The following is a 16,712-nucleotide window of genomic DNA, read 5'->3' on the forward strand; positions in this document are numbered from 1 at the left end:
AGCACCGTTTTGAGCAGCGGCACAAAAGGGCCTTTGGTGTAAGGTCCTTTATCTGGGAACAAAGAGCTGCCTGTGGGAGAGAACCTGAGGTTGCACTTTTCCCGCTGACGAGCGTTTCACGTACACAAAAGCTGAGCCACACAGAGCGCCCTGCGCGCGCCTCAGCTCTGGGAGACCCCGCGACACGTTTTCCCGGAGTGTGCCGCCCACCCAAATCCCTCCTCCTCCTCCGGCAGGATCCTTCCCCTTCTGACCCCAGCTAAACCCTATGGCCATCCTCTTCCTGAGCAGGGGATGGCCCCACTCCGAAGCCAGGGGACTCACACATGCTGCCTGCAATGGGAAAGCGCGTCCCACTCAAAACCAAGCCCACAAACTCCGCGGACGGAGCGCCCTGCAGACGGCAGCTTTGGGGCTGCTGTCGTGCTGGGAGGTTTTTTTGGCAGCGGGCAGCCCCTTGTGCCCGAGCTGCGCTGCGGGGAGCGGAGGCTCTTGCTGATGCAACCAAGAGGCAGGAGAGTGGCGAGGAAGACTGCAGGTGGGGAAGGAAGGAGGCCGGCAGCAGGCAGGACACCCGCGGGACTGGCAGCACCCAGGGTGGGCTGGGGGGTACCTGCAGCAAAGGTGCCAGGCAGGGGTTCTGGGAGCCTGGTGAAGGCGCCTGCAGATGCTGTCTGCCAGCTCCCTCTGCAGGGACGGCGCTGGCAGCGCCGCCGCCTCCCTGGGGAATCCCGGCTCTCCCGGGGACCCCACACACACCCGGCTGCCCCAGCGTCCAGCGCAGGGGCCGCGCCGGGTCCCACCCGTGCCCTCCTCGGCTGCGGGGCCGGGCAGACCAGGGGCGGTGCGGTTCAGCCCGAGGGAAGGGCTGGAGCCCTATTGCCGCCCACGCTGGGAATCCGTCCTCGCGCCCAGCAGGGCGCCCGCTGCTCCCCAGCGACGAGGCGGGAGACGCGGGGCTGCCGTGGGAGCCGGCCCCCCAACACGTCCCTCTCTGGGGGCTTGGATCTCCCATGCCCACCAACACGCACTTGGTCCAGGTCTGGGGCAAGCCGACGACTTGCCAACGAACTGGGAACAAAGGGAAGAGAGGAGGGGGCGGGGGGGGGGAAGAAAAAAAAAAAATGGGGCCTGTATCACAGCTGTGGTCCTTTGTGCCAAGGGCGTTTGGCCCATCATCAAAGGGGATATTTGCTGAGGCAAATGATGACACATCCACTTCAAGTGGGGCAGGTTCTGCCTGCTGCTGGAGGCGAGCCACCAGAGTGAAGAAGTACTGTGGGCACTTAATAATAGACTCATTATTTCTGCATTATGGCAGGGCCCAGAGGCCCCAACTGAGATTAAGGCCCCTTTGTACGCACCACACACGCACGCACAAGGGCAGGCAGTCCCTGCCCCGGAGAGCCTGGCCTAGGGTGGGCAGCACCGCCGGTCCCGGCACCATTGCTGGTCCCAACACCATTACCAGTCCCAGTCCCACTAGCACCATGGTAAACTCACAGCAGAGCCCGAGATGCCAATTCCAAGGATGCTCCAAGGATCCATTCTCCATTTCCCGATACCGCGCTTGCACCGGGGTGTAACAACCTCACGCAGGGAGATGGCCCCCTAACTCTGAGCCATCGGCCGGCTGCATCTTCCTTAGTCCCCCCATCCGCCCCCACTGCCCTGCACCTTCTGAATGGGCAGATCCAGCTCCTGGATGACCAGGAGCTGCCTGGCACATGAGACGGAGCGCGACAGGAGCACTCCCTCCCTCCAGCCCTGCCCCGTCGCCCGCCCGCCGGTCGCTAACTGACTGAAGAGGGTTTTCCGGCCGCATGCTCCTCACCAGGAGCTGTTTCCTGATGGCTGTGAGACAGACTGAAGCATGTGAGAGAGGACAGGTGCCAGCTCTGTGAAAAGCAGATCAAGTGGCAGCGCCCGGGATACGGAGAGGGACGGGTGTTGGCTTCCTCCCGGTCACGCACTGGGTCGAGTCAGAGAGGGCAAATTTTTGCCACTGGGCGAGCAGGGCTGTGCCAAGCCACGCTCCCGCACCCACTGGCACCCACGCTGCACCCCCTTCTGAAGCACGGTACTCAGAGCCTGGGGCTTTTGCAGGACAGCAGGCTCCTGTCCTGCAATCGCGCGCCAAGGACACGTGCAGCCCGCTGCCCAAACCCTGCCAGGTCCCACTGCCAGGCTCTGGTCCTGCAGAAAGGCCGCACTGACGCCGGGAGAGGACGTGAGCCAGCTGTCCGAGTCCAGCCCTGCACTGCAATTACCGTTCTATTAATACCGCGGGGATTTCGGATGTCAGAGCCCGGTGTGCCACGCCAGGGTCAGCTTGGCCAAGGAAGAGCTGCCGTCCCTGCCCACGTGGTGGATGCTTTGGATCGCCCAGGGGGAAAAAGCTGCTTTTGCTCTGCCAGGCTTTGGGCAAGGGGAACGGACAGCCCCCATGGACAACCTCTCAGCCCTGCCCACTGCCAGACATGCTGCTGCCTTAAAATGACTGCTGCCCACTTGGGATGGGCATGTCTCTGCCTGGCCCAGGGGAAGGGGCTGCCTGCTGCAGCTCCTCACCATGGGCTCCCGTGGGACAACGCGACTAGCTGTGCCAGGCAGGCATGAGCTCTGCAGGCCAGAGGGCAGGAGAGATTTATAGGTCGCCATCCCCAGCAGGAACGGCCATGCAGCCACTCTCCGCTGCCACAGAAATAACTCATCCGATCGGGAGACGCCAGACCTGTTCGAGCCGCGAATGCCATCGACCAGGACATGGGCAGCAAATTGGCCTGCAAAGCTACCTTCGTTTCCAGGTCCTGCTATGGCAGAGACGCTCCTGCCACCTCCTTCCGCAGCCCCATCGCCCTGTGGCCGTGGCTTCACAAGGCAGGTGTCCCCATGGGGCCACCAAGCCGAGCTAGGCTGGCGTGGGTGGATGGAGAGCCCCAAAGTCCCTGTGGGAAGGAAGGGAATGTGGTTGGTGCTGCAGGCCTGCCTCCACAGGGCAACCGTTTGCGGCAGGCTGAGATCCAAAAGGCCCCTTTCCCCACTCCAGCTCCATTTTTTTTCCAGGTTGTACTTTTGGAAAGAGCCCAAAGAAGGAGTAATGATATTTAAAAAAAAAAAAACACACACACAAGAAAAAACACACACAAGAAAAAACCCACCCCCTCCCCAAAAAAGGTTACTCGCTGCACATCCAAAGGTTCGCCCCACAGACGGGGCAGCTCGGCTGCCAAGCTCCATCCCATCCCGGCAGCGCAGGGTGGGAGTTTCTGCCAAGATCTCCCTCCTCTCTCCTGCCTGGGGCAGTTACCCAAATCTCCGCGCTGCTCTCCGCTTGCTTCCTCGGCTCTCCTCGAGCACCGAGCCCATCTGGAACTGCTTAAACCCAAATATCCCCCTCCCTTCCCCGCCTCCCCCACCCCCAAAGTCAGATTCTTCCAGAGTTAAAACAAGCACAGAGTCAGGAGGGGGTGCCGGGCCGGGCTGACTCGCTCCTTCATTTCAGTTTAATTTCTGGGGAACTAGAATAAATCTGTTCCTGGCGATCGTTCAAGCCCTGCACATTTTTCTCATTAATAAAAAAAGGTCTCGGATCGCACGCCGCGTGTGCGTGTGCGCTCACCGAGTGCCCCTCCGCCTCCCGCTCGCCCCACGGGGTCCCTCCGCACCCCAGCCCTTGCCGGGTGGGCGGCTGAGCGCCCAAGGGACCAGCAGGGCTGGTCCGGGGGGGAAGGAGGGAAGGAGCAGGGGGGAAGGCGGTGTCCTCTCCCCGGGACAGGGACGGGTTTCGGCAGCGCTGTGTGACGGCCACACCTCGGAGAGGAACAGGGAGGCCCAAATCCCCCCTGCAGCTGCCGCTGGGCAGGGAAGCCCTGGAGGGGGGCTCCCTTGGGAGGGCCGAGGGACCCGGGGAGGGGGTGTCCTCCCTACCCCGTCCAGCAACGCAGCCCTCGCGGGGCATTCCTGGGGAGGGGGCTGGGAAACAGGTGTTTGTCAACAGCTCCTGCCACACGCGTGAGACAGGCCAGGCCCCGTCAGCGCGGGGCTTAGCAACGGGCAAAAATAAAATAAAAAAGACCCCCACAGCAATCCTTCCCCCTGCCCCAGCCCAAGACCCCCGGCCGGCACGTGCACGGAGAGCAGCCATGGGGCCAGCGCTCGGCCCTGCTGCCGTGCTCCTGCCTCTTCCCAAGATGGCTCCCTTCCCTCTTCGGAGAGGCGGCCATGTGGAGCTGGCCCTGGGCTCGCGCCCTCCCGCCTCGGTGAGCACGGGCTTGGCTGCGCCGAGGGGAAAGCAGGCACCCAGGGGAGGGCTGGGGCCCCTCTGGAAATGGCGGTCCTGCGGGAAGGGCACATGGCCCTTCTCCGGAGCTCAGCGCCACGAGGCCTCCGTGCCGTGCCACACAGGGCCATGCCTGGCTCCCTGCGAGGGGCTTCAAGGCTGTGGAGGGGTGCCCCATCCCCACTGTCCCCCACGTGCTTCGCTTGGGAACGTGCCCGCTCCAGAAGCTATGCCAACTTGTTACAGCTTCAACCCTGGGGCAGCACGGGGCGATAGCAGCCACTGGCTCCACTGCGGCCCATGGGGACAGTCCTCCTCTCCCAGTGGGTCTCCTCGAGGGGAGGCTGGCACCCACCCTGTCGCCTCTGCCAGCCAGGAATGGGGATCCCAACCCTGGGGCCGCCTCGGCACCCTTCCCCCAGCACAGGTCCCAGGCGGAGACGCTTAATCCCGACAAACCAGTTTGACTTAGCGCAACAGGAACAGCTACAATTTTAAAAACATGCGAGTCTGTGATTCAGATCGCTCGGGCTGTTTTAATTAAACGCCAAGCTCCAGTGGCAGCACCAAACGGCTCACGGAAAGAAAATGCAACAAACTGGTTTCCCCAAATATCTCTCGCAGTAAGTCATCACAACAAAACAAGGAGTTTCGGTTCATTCCTTAAAAACCAGAGGCCGCTATTCCCAATCGCAAGGGCCGGGCGGGCACGGCCCTGCAGCCGCAGCCTCACCGGTTGAGCCGTATGCCGGGGAGAAACACGGGGCTGCAAACGCACCCTGGTGCTGCAAGTTTTCCCTCTCCCCGGCTCTCCGCATGCTCCACTTGACACAAAGGAAAGCCCTTCTCCTCCCCGCCTCGGGAGCTCGGATGGGGCGGGCTTCCTCAAACAGAGATTTTAGCGAGGAACCAGAGATTTAATGAATCCAGCGAGCACCGAGGAGCCCCACAACCCGCTTTCCTTTGCGGTCCCACCCCAAGCATCAATAAAACAGCAGGGCTAAATTCTCCCCATCACCCCCCCGCCCCCCTCCCAAGAAACATGCCATTTCTGTGAAAAGTAATTAAACGGAAAGCAAATCTCCCTGCCAAGAAAATACCTGGCAGTTCCAGTACCGGGGTCAATTAAGCAGGGGTTTGCTGGTGCAGAGAGGAGCATGGTCAGCCTGTGTAATGCCCGGTGGGGGTCTGGGAGCTGCGAACAGGCAAAGCCCAGATGAGGAAACCCCCCCATAGAAATCCTCCTGCTTCAGGGGAGTTTGGGTATTTTGCTGAACCCCGAGTTGGCTCGGGGCTACGCATGGCAACGCGATGCCTCTGCGTGGGGGTTCGTGGAGGAGCACGTGGGAAACCCCAATTTTAAACTGAGTCCCGTGCCCAGAGAGGCTGCTTGGGGCAGGAGTACGGCAGCAGAATGGCTCCTCAGGAGCAGGTCCCAGTCCCAGCCCACCTGCACCCTCAGGGCGATGGGCAGAGCAAGCCTGCGGCAGTCCATGCCCCCTCGGGCCAGGGCGTTTTGAAGCCTGGGGTTTTATCCCTGGACCATCGGCAAGGGCCTCAAATGTAGCGCTCTCCCCGCACCGTTTCATCACGTCTGCTCCCTGCGGGGCCTCTGCTCCCACAGCCCCGCCGGGACGAACTCCTCAGCTCCAACCCCTGTGCAGGAGAAAGGATCCGCTGTTGCCCCCAGATAGAGCATTCCTTCTGCAGCCGGCCCGGGGACTGCTGAACCGGAGAAGAAAAACACATTGTGACTTCAAACAGACCCAGCGCACTTACAGGATCTGGAGAGAAACCATTTTCTCCTCGGCAGCACAAAGCCCTCACTGAGCTGCTGCCGAGCGCGGCTTTTCCCCTCCACCCCCGTGGGGCCTTGTAAAGAAACCCAACTCCCCGCCATCCCCCTGGGAACGGGCAGCACCGTCCAGCCCTGGAGCCCCCCACCCTCGCAGCCAGGCTCCGGCTGCAAGCCCAGCCCGTTGTCCCCTCGGAGGGGACAGCAAGGTGGCCGGGTCCAGGAACTGCTCGCTGCCGTTGTCGTCTGCAGGACATACGTGCTGATTTATGGCCGTGCCAGATTTATGATCAGCACTAAAACATCCGAACGAACGTGCACGCTAGATTTACAGTAACCGCCTGAACGCGCCGGTCCCCATCAGGAAGCAGCATCGTGAGCAGCCAGAAATGCCCAGCGCAGCAGAAGCGCGGGAGCTCGCTGACCCCGACGCGAGCGACAGCTTCCTAACGCTGGGCAAGGCAGAAACCTCTCCAAGCCCAGCTGCAACTTTCCCTCCAGCTCAGACAAGAATGAAGGGGAACAAAAAAAAACCCAAAAACCAAAAAAAAAGCAGCAAATTCCAGGGGAATCAGGGCCAGCTCCCAAAATGCTGGGCAGCCACCAGCGAGCCTCGAAGCGGTCCCATGGGGCTGGCACCCAGCTGGGCCCTGACCTCCTCGGATGGCGTGTTCAGCCCCTGACCCCTCCGGACCCTCGGGAAGCTGAGAAAATCCAGCGACTCTTCAGCAGGAGGTGTTTATTTTCTCTCCATCCGGATCTTCACACTGCTCCATCCCTGGGCAGTAGCGAGGCCGGGCTCCCTGCCTCCCTGGGAACTGGCGGGACAGTCCCAGGACGATGCCTGCCAGTGCTGCCAGCCCTCACACCGGCTTCCCCATCCCCGGTTTCCAAACCCGCTGATGGGAAGCGGGTTGTGAGGGGCTGCCCGCAGTGGTGGGGGTCCCACCAGGCTCTCTGCCCACAACTTCCTCCTCCTGCACCTCTCCACAGACCGGGCTCCCCACGGCTCTGCCCGGCGGGTGCTCGAGAGCCTCTGTCCCGAGAGGGCTGGGTGCAGGCAGGCTTCTCCCTTCCCCTCTGGCCGCGAGGCTCCCGCTCAGCCCGGAGCTCACGGACCGAGCAGGCCCACAGCTCCGTTTCCTACGGCATACAAAGGAGAATGATTTTTTTTTTTTCCCCTTTAAAGGAAAAAAAAAAAAGAATCGCAGAGAGGGAGTGTGAAAAGAAACATGGGCAACAAGCACCCCCCTAAACTTTCTACAAAGCCGAAAGCCGGACGAAACGTGTTCCCCCAACAAACCACAGCGGGGAAGGGCTCCTGCCCACGGTCACCCCCCGGTGCCGCAGCACAAACCCCGCACCGCGGGGCGACGGCAGTGTTAGCCCGAGCACAGAGCTGCCTCCGGGCACACAAAAGCCCCGTCGCCCCCCGCCCCGGCGGCGGCATCGGCAGCTCCTCTCCGCCCGGGGTTTCTCCCTTCCACAGCCCCCTCCCGCCGCTCTGGCAGCAGGTTCGGTTACCGGACACCGGAGCGTCGCTGACCCCGGCGCTCCCGGCCGGAGCCGCGCACACTTTGTGCCGAGACAAAAACCCGCACGGGCCCCCTCCTCCTCATCTTCCTCCCCGGTGCGACCAGCCTTGCCGGCCCCGGGACGCCCGGTCCCTCAGCAAGGCCAGGAGCCGCTTTTCTCGCTAAAAGCCGGCGAGACTACGACGCTGCCCCGCGGTCCGAGGATTCACTCTCTGAGGGAAAACAATCAACCCTCCTTCTATCCCCAACTCCACCGGAGCGCGGGGGATTGCCTTCCTCCCCGCCTCCTCTCCGCCGCCCGCGGGGGCGGGCGAGCGGCGGACCGCAGCCCCGCTCGGCGATGGATGCGGTACGCGCGGCCACTCGCCCCGGCGGTCCCACGCCGGAGCCTCGGGGGTTAAAGCGGCGGGCGCGGCGAGCCCAGCCGGGGAAGGGATGGAGCCGGACACGGCACACGGACGCTCCTCCGGCGGCCCCACCAGTTCTGGCACGCCGCGAGCTTCCACTGAAAGAAATATTAATTTTCCAGCCCTCTCGGTCGTGGCGAAAAGCCTCGGAACGTGAACCGAGTATCCAACGAGGCGCCGCTCCCTGCCAGCGGCCGCCGGCCGCGGCGCCAGGCTCGGTTCCACGGGGCGTTGACTCTGAAACCTACTGAAGGCGGATCAGCGCTGGGAGCGGGGCTGGGACGCGCTGCGGCGGCGAGCTCCTCGCGGGGACAGCCGGGCGTCCGCGGCGCGACGAGCCGAGCGGAGCCGCCGGCGGACGCCGACGAGGCCCGGCGGGCCGGGGACACCCTGGAGGGTGCGTGCGTGTGTGTGTGCGCGGTCGCACGGGCCCCGGTGCGGCGGACGGGCACGCCCGCCCGGTACTCACCCTCTAGAGCGCGGCGGCCGCCGGGGAGCAGCAGGAGCAGTAGGAGGGGGAGCAGTGGCGGCGGCGGCGGGGGGGCCCCCGGGCGGGCCGCGGCCATGGCGGGGGGCGGTGCGGGCGGCCCCGCCGGGCAGTCCCGAGCTCGGCGCCACGCGCGGCTCCTCTCGCCGCCGCGCCACGCTCGCGCTCTGGCGCCGCCGCCGCCGCTGCCGCCGCTGAGCCGCGCGGGGCGGGGCCGGCCCGCCAATCAGCCCGCCCCTGGCAACCCGGCGCCCCTGGCGACGGCGAGCGCGGCGCCCATTGGGCGGCCGTGCGATGCGGGGCGGGACATCGGCGGAAAGATGAATCGGAGGGGGCGGGCGCTGCCCGGCGCGCCCCCGGTGGCCCCGCCCTCGGCGCGGGAGGTGCAGGGCGGGGAGCGCGCCCCACCCAGCGGCCGCCCGCGGAACTGGGCTCTTAAAGGGGCCGCGCTCCCGGCCCATCCCGCAGTCCCAGGCCTGCCCTGCCCCCCACCGGGCGCGGGTCAGTGCGTGAGCCTGTTAGTGTGCGTGTCGACGGGCCCATGGGCCCCTCTGTGCCCCACCTCTAGCAGCCTGGTTTACCTGTGCCACCCATTGCCATCCCATCCTCTACAGTCCCATCCCATCCCATCATCTCATGCATCCCACTCTGTGCCATCCCATCTCACTCTATCCTGTCCCAGCCCGTCCTATCCCACTCCACTCATCCCATCTCGTCCCATTCCATCACCCCACACCATCCTGTCCCCACCACACCGTGATTCCTGCCCCGGTGACAGGGCTGAGTGCTGGGACCCTGGCCAGGGTGACACCATACACATAGCACCCTGCAGTGACCACCCTCCAGCTCCCCTTTCCCCCACCCCAGGGTGTCCTCTGCACCACACTCCTCATGGGAAATGGTGCCAGCTAACATGCACACAACCACAGCCTATGACCTACGAGCGCCTCCATCCTCACCTCGTTCTCTCCGCCCATTGCCATGGGGAGGTTTTGGGACCCTGTGTGGGCCAAACTTTGCTCCCTCAGCACGGTGCACACACAGGGTCCCTGTGGCCAGAGCACGCACTGCCACATCCTTCAGGACAGACACATCCTGCAGTGCCGGGCGCGGGACAGGGGCTGCAGCCTGTCCTGGCCCTCCACACCGCACTGCACATCTCCTCCTCGGAAACCTGGGGAGGCTGAGCCTTGGCTGAGGGCTGAGCAAAATCTCCCGAGTCCCTGATTTTGGAGCATTTTGATGCCCCTTGTCCCCAGGGTGGCCGGGAGCTCTGGCAGGTGTGGGGTAGGGGCGTGCAGTGCTGGGCACGTCTCACCCCCGGGCAGCCTTGCCGCCGTGGCACAGCCTTGCCGCCGTGGCACAGCCATCTGGGCTGCCCCTGCTGCAGCCGCCAGCCATCTGCAAACAGTGCCTCACCATGGCGCTCCCCGCCCCAGAAACCTGCCCCAGAAACTCCCTCTCTGTGCAGCCACGGCCTCAACCACCCGCCGGCGCAGCAAGGCAGCCATGGGCCCATGCTCCCGGCCACCTTCCCCGTAGACCCTGGCAGGAGAGGGAATTTGGGATGTTATCAGGGCTGGCTGCTGTCTGCCTCTCTGCTGTGCGGATGGATGCAGAGCGTGTCCGTATCTCCTCCTCCTTCTGCTCCGCACACCCATCAGGGCTGTGGACACGCGTTTTCCTTACTTGTCTCAGTAGGATTCGACTTCCCAAGCTCTGATCAGAGAGATCGGCATGGACCTGGGTGGGCTCTTCTTGGGCTGCTGAAAATTTGGAGATGACCGATTCCTGCCGCCAGAGTGCTGACATCCCGTGGGAGCTGCAGGGAGCCTCATCCGGATGCTGTGCCCCGAGGGCTGCTGCAGCGCCCCAGCACCACTGGGCACGGTTCCTGACGGGAAAAGCCATGCTCGAGAGAGCCAGCGTGCTCATTTATGACGGGATGTGACATATGACCGTGATAAATCTCTGCAAGGGACAGGAGAAGCAGCAAGCGGGGAGTCATGCTCTCCAAGTAAAAGGAAGCAGTTGGGGAGTAAAGCAGCAGAATGGGGTTGTCCCGGTGGAAAATATCGAAGTTTGAGTAAAGAAGCAGAAGTTGTTGGTTTGGAAGGGCTGTCACTCAAGGAGACAAGCAACAGAGAAGCGAGCGGCGAAGCCGGCACCGTTAACACATGCGCCAGAGTACGATGCTGTGCCAGTGGGGAAGGAGGGCGGCGGGGACTCAGGGAGATGCCAAGAAACTTAAACACAGGCTGGACTCAGTGTGGGAAGATTCACCGTCTCCCTGTGAAGTCACTCCCGGGAAATCCTCCCTGCTGGAGATGCCGTTCCAGCCCCTGCAGCCGGAGCCTGCCGGCTTAGTGAGATGCAGAAACCTCGTTTATTCTGTGATTCCAGAGGTCTGAGTTACCCAAGCACAAAATTTCTGAACGGAGCACATGGGGAAATTGCTTATTCACACTTGAATAACTTAAAAATGGCTGAACCAATTTTACTTAAACTTTCCCCAAGAATTCCCTTTGGAGCCAAGCCATGCCTGGCAAATTTCAGCCCGAAAGGAATTTATTTCAGAAAAAGGATGAGAAACTGGAGCAGGGAGCGGGGGGGCACGGGCAGGGGGAGGATGCTCTGTATAATCCCCTCTCTCCCTACATGCTGTAATTAATGAGCCCTCACTTGCTCCCACTGGGCCGGTGCTGCCAGTCGGCCTCTCCCCAGGAGCTCACGCTCCCCCGGTACAGGCAGGCACAGCACCATGGTCCTGGCTGGGGGCTGAGGATTTCGGGGCCCGGCCAGCAGCAACATAGGTAGCTGGCTAGGGAGTCCCAGGTCACTGCCTGGGTGTCGCAGCCAGCGGGCAGGTGGGCGGCTGGGAGAGCATCGCTGGCAGGGCTCCGGCATCTGCACAATAGGAAATAACTGTGGTAACTGTGTGGTATTTGCTGGCAGGGGCTGGCTCGGTGACACCAACCCGTCTGCTTGCGCAAGGACTCGGTGCTGAGGATGACGCTGCTGCAGCTCTTGGGGGATGCGGTGATGTCACAGCCAAGGGGGACATGCACACCGACAGGAACCCGGGCAACTCTGGGCTCTGTGACATCCCTGCACACCCCCCCAGCCCTGGTCCCCTCCACTGACACCTCTGCGGCACCTCGGAGTGATGCCTGGAGCTGGGCAGGCCTGCAACAGGGACCGTGTTGGCACGATGAGGGCAGGGATGGGCTGAGAGGTGAAACGTGGGGCTGTGGGGTGCACAGGGGTGTACAGGGGAGTGCGTCTGCAGCACTGACCTCAGTCAGCGATGCTCTGCCTTAGAACGGCCCTCCAGCCTGCACGGCAAAGCTGTGGTGCCCGTGGTGTCCCCAGGAGGCATTCCCATGCAGACGGGGAGTGGCAGGACGGCAGAATCTGCTTAAAGGAGATGAAAGGAAAGTCCTGAAAAGCAGCAACGGCCATGGACGTTCAGAGGACAAAACTCCTGGCCCAGCCCTCTCTCCAGGAGAAATTTCTCACCCAGAGACCCCGTCCCACTGGAACAAGCCTGACTTTCACGCCTCCGTTTACAAACGCAGCCCTGATGTGCTCCGGTGATGGCTCCACATGACACCGGCACACGCACGGTTTGTGTCAGACCACGGCCACGAACCGAGGAGCTCCCACGCACCCTGCTTGCTGCACCCAGCCACCGCCCCTCGCCTCGCTTGCAGGCGGCAGCCTCAGCTGCGACTTAATAAAGAGAAGGTGATTAGAGAACAATTATTCCTATTTTCTCAAAAGATCTAAGGGGCATCGAATGAAATTACCCGGCAGGAGTTTTAAAACAAACAGAAGGGAGCGTGTTCCTTGACGGGCAGCCAGCCCCAGGAGCGCATCGCCACAAGAGAGATACGGGGCCGCGTTGTGTGTTTGAAGGGTGGCACGAGTGGACGAGAGAAAAAAAGCCTGCGAGAGGCCTCCATTGCCTGCTCACCAGGAGTGTAGCTGTGCTGGGGGTGCGGGAAGCTGGAGTGGGGGGTGGTCCCCCCTGTTTCTGGGCTGGGTACCGCTGCAGCGGGGCCTTCGCAGCATCAGTTGGTGTCTCCATGTCCCCTGTCTGAAGGGCAGCACCAGGAGGCGCAGCATCTGAATGGGTACCTGGGGCAGCTGTGCGGCTGCTGGGGGGGTCCCCTGTGCCATCCATGTGTGGGGAGTGCCTCGGGGGGCCGGTCGCCCTGTTCTCAGGGCGGGGAGTGCCGCCGCCTGCCAGCTCGTCCAGCCGGCGCGTCTCCCGCCGGGTCAGTGCCGGTTCCAGCCTGTCTCCTTCCCTGGCTCCCCGGGCGCTCGCCCCTCCGGGCGCTCCTCCCCGCGCTGCCGGGTGCTCGGCGCTGCCGGCAGGATTGGGGCGACCGGCTGTGCCTGTGCCAGCCCGGCTGGGCCCTGGCAAGGCGGCCACCTCCTGCCACTCCTGGTCCCCACTTCAAAACTCTCTCCTGTCCCACCCACATCCACCACCCCTCACCTCTGGCAGCTTCAGGATGCAGTTAAACACTTCAGCACTTAAAATTTCAGGTGCTAATTGCTTAGTAATGAAAACTTTAATCACAGGGCAATTAAAACCTTAAGTAGCTGTGGGAGATCCATTCCACGTCAACAAAAAAAGAGTGCCGGCAATGTTCCGGCACTGCTCCGGCACGGCACCATGTGGCAAGGCTGGGAGAGCCTGTCCTGCAGCCCCCACTGCCCCCCGCTCCGGGGATGTGGGGACCCCCCTTCCCACACCGAGCAGGAGGTGGCGGAGGATTGATCAGCTACCACCGTAAAACTTAAAACCCAGCTAATTTCGGATTAAGTGCCATATGAAAGGGTTTTGTTATTTTAAATCTCCTACTTTCCAAATTCCCAGGATTAAAATTCTCCGCATTTATTTTAACCACATAACATTTGCAGACAAATCACTTCTCCCAGTACAGAGTTGGAAGCAGGCTTAGGATGTAAAGCCCAGCCACAAGCTTCAGGGTGGAATTGCTATGAGCTGCTGCCAGCGGCCGCCAGCCCCGTTTGCCAGTGCGCGCTTGCAGGAGAGCTCAGCCACCATTTCTGCAGGGAGAAAGGGCCCAGACCGCCAGGTACCGGAATCTTGGGAGGAAGGATGGCTGGAAACCTGGCTACTGGGCTGATTCCATGAGCCCTTGGGGAAAAAATCCGATGAGGTTTGTGTGTTTGCAGAGCTGGCCCTGTCTGTCTGCCACGGGTTGTGTGTTGCAACTGTGCTGATGCCGTCCAGGTGACACCATCCACTTTGGTGCCAGCCCTGTCTCATCAGATGCTGGAAAATGCTACATCAGAAAAAAATAAAATAAAATCAGTGTTTGTGCCCTTTTTCTTCCTGCTCCACAGCTCACCGGATCCAAAAAGGGAAGGAGGCGTCTGGCCTCATGCGGCTCTGGCTCTGTCAGGACAGCACCGTGGGGGTGGGAGAGAAGGGCTCCAGGGCCAGGGGCCAAGGCTCAGCCCCAGCTGCCAGGAGGTGTGGGAAACGTGGGTGCCTGCGGGCAGCGAACTGCTCCCCACTCTTTATCTAAAGCAGCATCGGTGTCTGGCAAATGTCACTCTCCCGCGCGCTTCCCGGCTGGGAGGTCCGTTTCCTCCTGCTGCCTCCCATCGCCCCCTTTCCCTCGCTGCGTCCCAGCCCCACGGCACGGTGGGATGGGGCACGGCAGGACGTGCTCACCAGTGGCTGGCCATGGGGCTGGGGAAACCGAGGCAGGGATGTCTATCAGGGATGCCCCATGGTGAGGTCCTCACTCAATCCATTGGCCTCTGGGGCACCTTTGCTGACCAGCCAATTAGCAGCCTGGCCCCATTAGTGATATTTTAGGGGGCTGCAGCTGAAATTCCAGAGCAGACACCCTTTGCATGCCTGGCCCTGTGCTGGGGGCAGCTCTGTGCCTGTCTTAGTCATGGGGAGCAGATGGTCTCCAATCGCAGAGTGATTTAGGGGCTGAATCCCACCCTGTGTCCCAGCCTGACCCCGCAGAGCCATTCCCGAGTGGAGGTTAGTGACTTCCAAGCAAGGTGACGAGATATTTGGGGTTCATGCTCGTATCTGAAGCATGTAGACACTTGGCAGACCCTCCTGGCTCCAAAAAGCCAAGGAGCCTCATTTGACACTGCGTGCCCCGCAGAGCCGATTACTCCCCTGGACAGAGTGTGTGGGCACAGGCACCGTGTCCCATTGGGGCTGCCTGGGAGTGGCTGGAGGTGACAGTGACAGGGGCACAGCGAGGCTGTGGCAGGGCCAAGTGCAGGGCCTGGTCCCTGCCACCCCCCACCTGCCCATCCCCTCCAGGCACTGCGAGCCAGTGACAGCCCTCGGAGCAGCGGGGCTTTCCTGGACCCCAAGGTGAGCCTTTGGCATCCTCCAGCCCCAAGGGTATCCCAGTCCTGCCTCCCACCCCACCTGGAGCATCCCTCGCCCAAAGCTGGCTCCGGATGCTGCACCTCCTGTCACCATGGCAACCCTCATCCTTGCTGGGTTGCCATGGCTCCCAGCCCCCAGCCGCATCGCATCCTCAGCATCGAGAGGACCCAGAGTTTTGGGTCTTCAGGGGCTGCCACCACGAGGGACGCTGCATGGGGCCTGGGGCCGGAGGGGTGAGCTGGGGCTGGGAGGAGGGCCGATGGCGATGTGTGTGATGCCAGCACATCCCTACATCACCCTGGTACCACAGAGGGACGGGCTTTGGGACCACCTGGGACCTTGGGGGGCTGGTGGGGACAGGGTCCCTCAGGAACATCACTTTGCGGGCCACCCTCACACTTTCCAAACTTGTCTCCTTCCCTGCCAGGGTTTCTCCACTCGGCACAGCCACCCAGCCCCGCGGGGCCATGTTGGTGGGAAGGACCGCAGCTGCCAAAGCGCTTCGGTGTGGCTGCGTGCAAGTAACACCAACAGCACCAAGCACGTGTGATCACCCTCCCATACCATGTTGTCCCCTGCCCACTGTCCCCTTGAAGCACCGTCCCACCCATTGCAAACACCCCACCGGGCACTCGGGAACACTTCCTCATGGAGCTCTCGTGGCTGCAGTTGCCATGCCGGGGTTACGCCAAGGCTCCCGTCTCTGGTGAGCTCCAGGCTAGCCGTGCTAAATAAACACAGCCACCGTGAGAAAAAGACAGCCAGGAATAAATAGTCAAACAAAATAATAAGCTGAAGGAATAAACAAAGTGGGGACGTGCCTAGGCATGGCACAAGCCTCTGACTTTGTGCTTCCAAGCCGGGCTCCAACTCAGCCCTGGAGCCCCGCAGGCGGTGGAGCCCAGCCTGCTGGCAGTGCCCCGGCTGCCTGCGCTCCCCCCATCCCCCCCCGGCTGCAGGGATCCCCTCTCCCCACCATGCTGCATTCCTGGGGTGCCCTGGGAGAGGTGCCAGGCAGCGCCGGGGAGCCTGGCCTGCCCAGAATTTGCATCCGCTGCCCTGGTGCTCGGCTTGGGAGGGATAAGCCCAGCCTTAGCTAGTGCTTCCCAGTTCTGCTGAAGCCCTTTCCCACACTAGCTGGGGTCAAAGAAGCCACGTGGCCTCCGTCCCCTCTCTTCCCTCCAGCGTTCCTAAGCTTTCATCCTTTAAGAAGTTTGCTGCAAAGTGAATGGTGTGGGGGTGGGAAAGAAGCAGTCCTGCAGGCAGGGGTCTGCAGTCGGGGGGGGCTGGCAGGAGTCCCCGAGGATTGCAGTTGTGTGTAGGGACCCACTGGCAGGCTGCGAAGCTGGGGCATAGACCCCTGGCTGCCTCCTTGGAGCCTGGATGAGATTTGGGTGGTGACACCGAGGCTACCTGAGAACCTGTAAATTCAGTGCTTCCCTGGGAAAACCCACGGCCCGGGGAGAGGGTAGTGCGAAGGACTCGGGGTGTAACACTCTGTCCTCATCACCACAAACCTCCTTGGAAACTCTCCGCAGGGCCCTGGCACTTCACCTCCCTTCCTTTCCAGCTGGCATCCAGCGGTGCTCAGCCAGGGAACAAAACGGACGCGGTTTAAAGTAGCCGGTTATTTTAAGAGCCTGCACTAGCGGTGACAGACAAAAAATAGAAAGAAAACCAGAATAAGTGACAAAAGAGCATTCCCCAATACATACTTTTGCAGCAGTGCTTCCATGCATTCGGTGTAAAATCTGTTGCAGGCAAGAAAATAATGGCATAAAAGGAAAATCACTGCAAAGC

Source organism: Tauraco erythrolophus, chromosome 11, assembly GCF_009769465.1.
Source record: "Tauraco erythrolophus isolate bTauEry1 chromosome 11, bTauEry1.pri, whole genome shotgun sequence".
NCBI lineage: Eukaryota > Metazoa > Chordata > Aves > Musophagiformes > Musophagidae > Tauraco > Tauraco erythrolophus.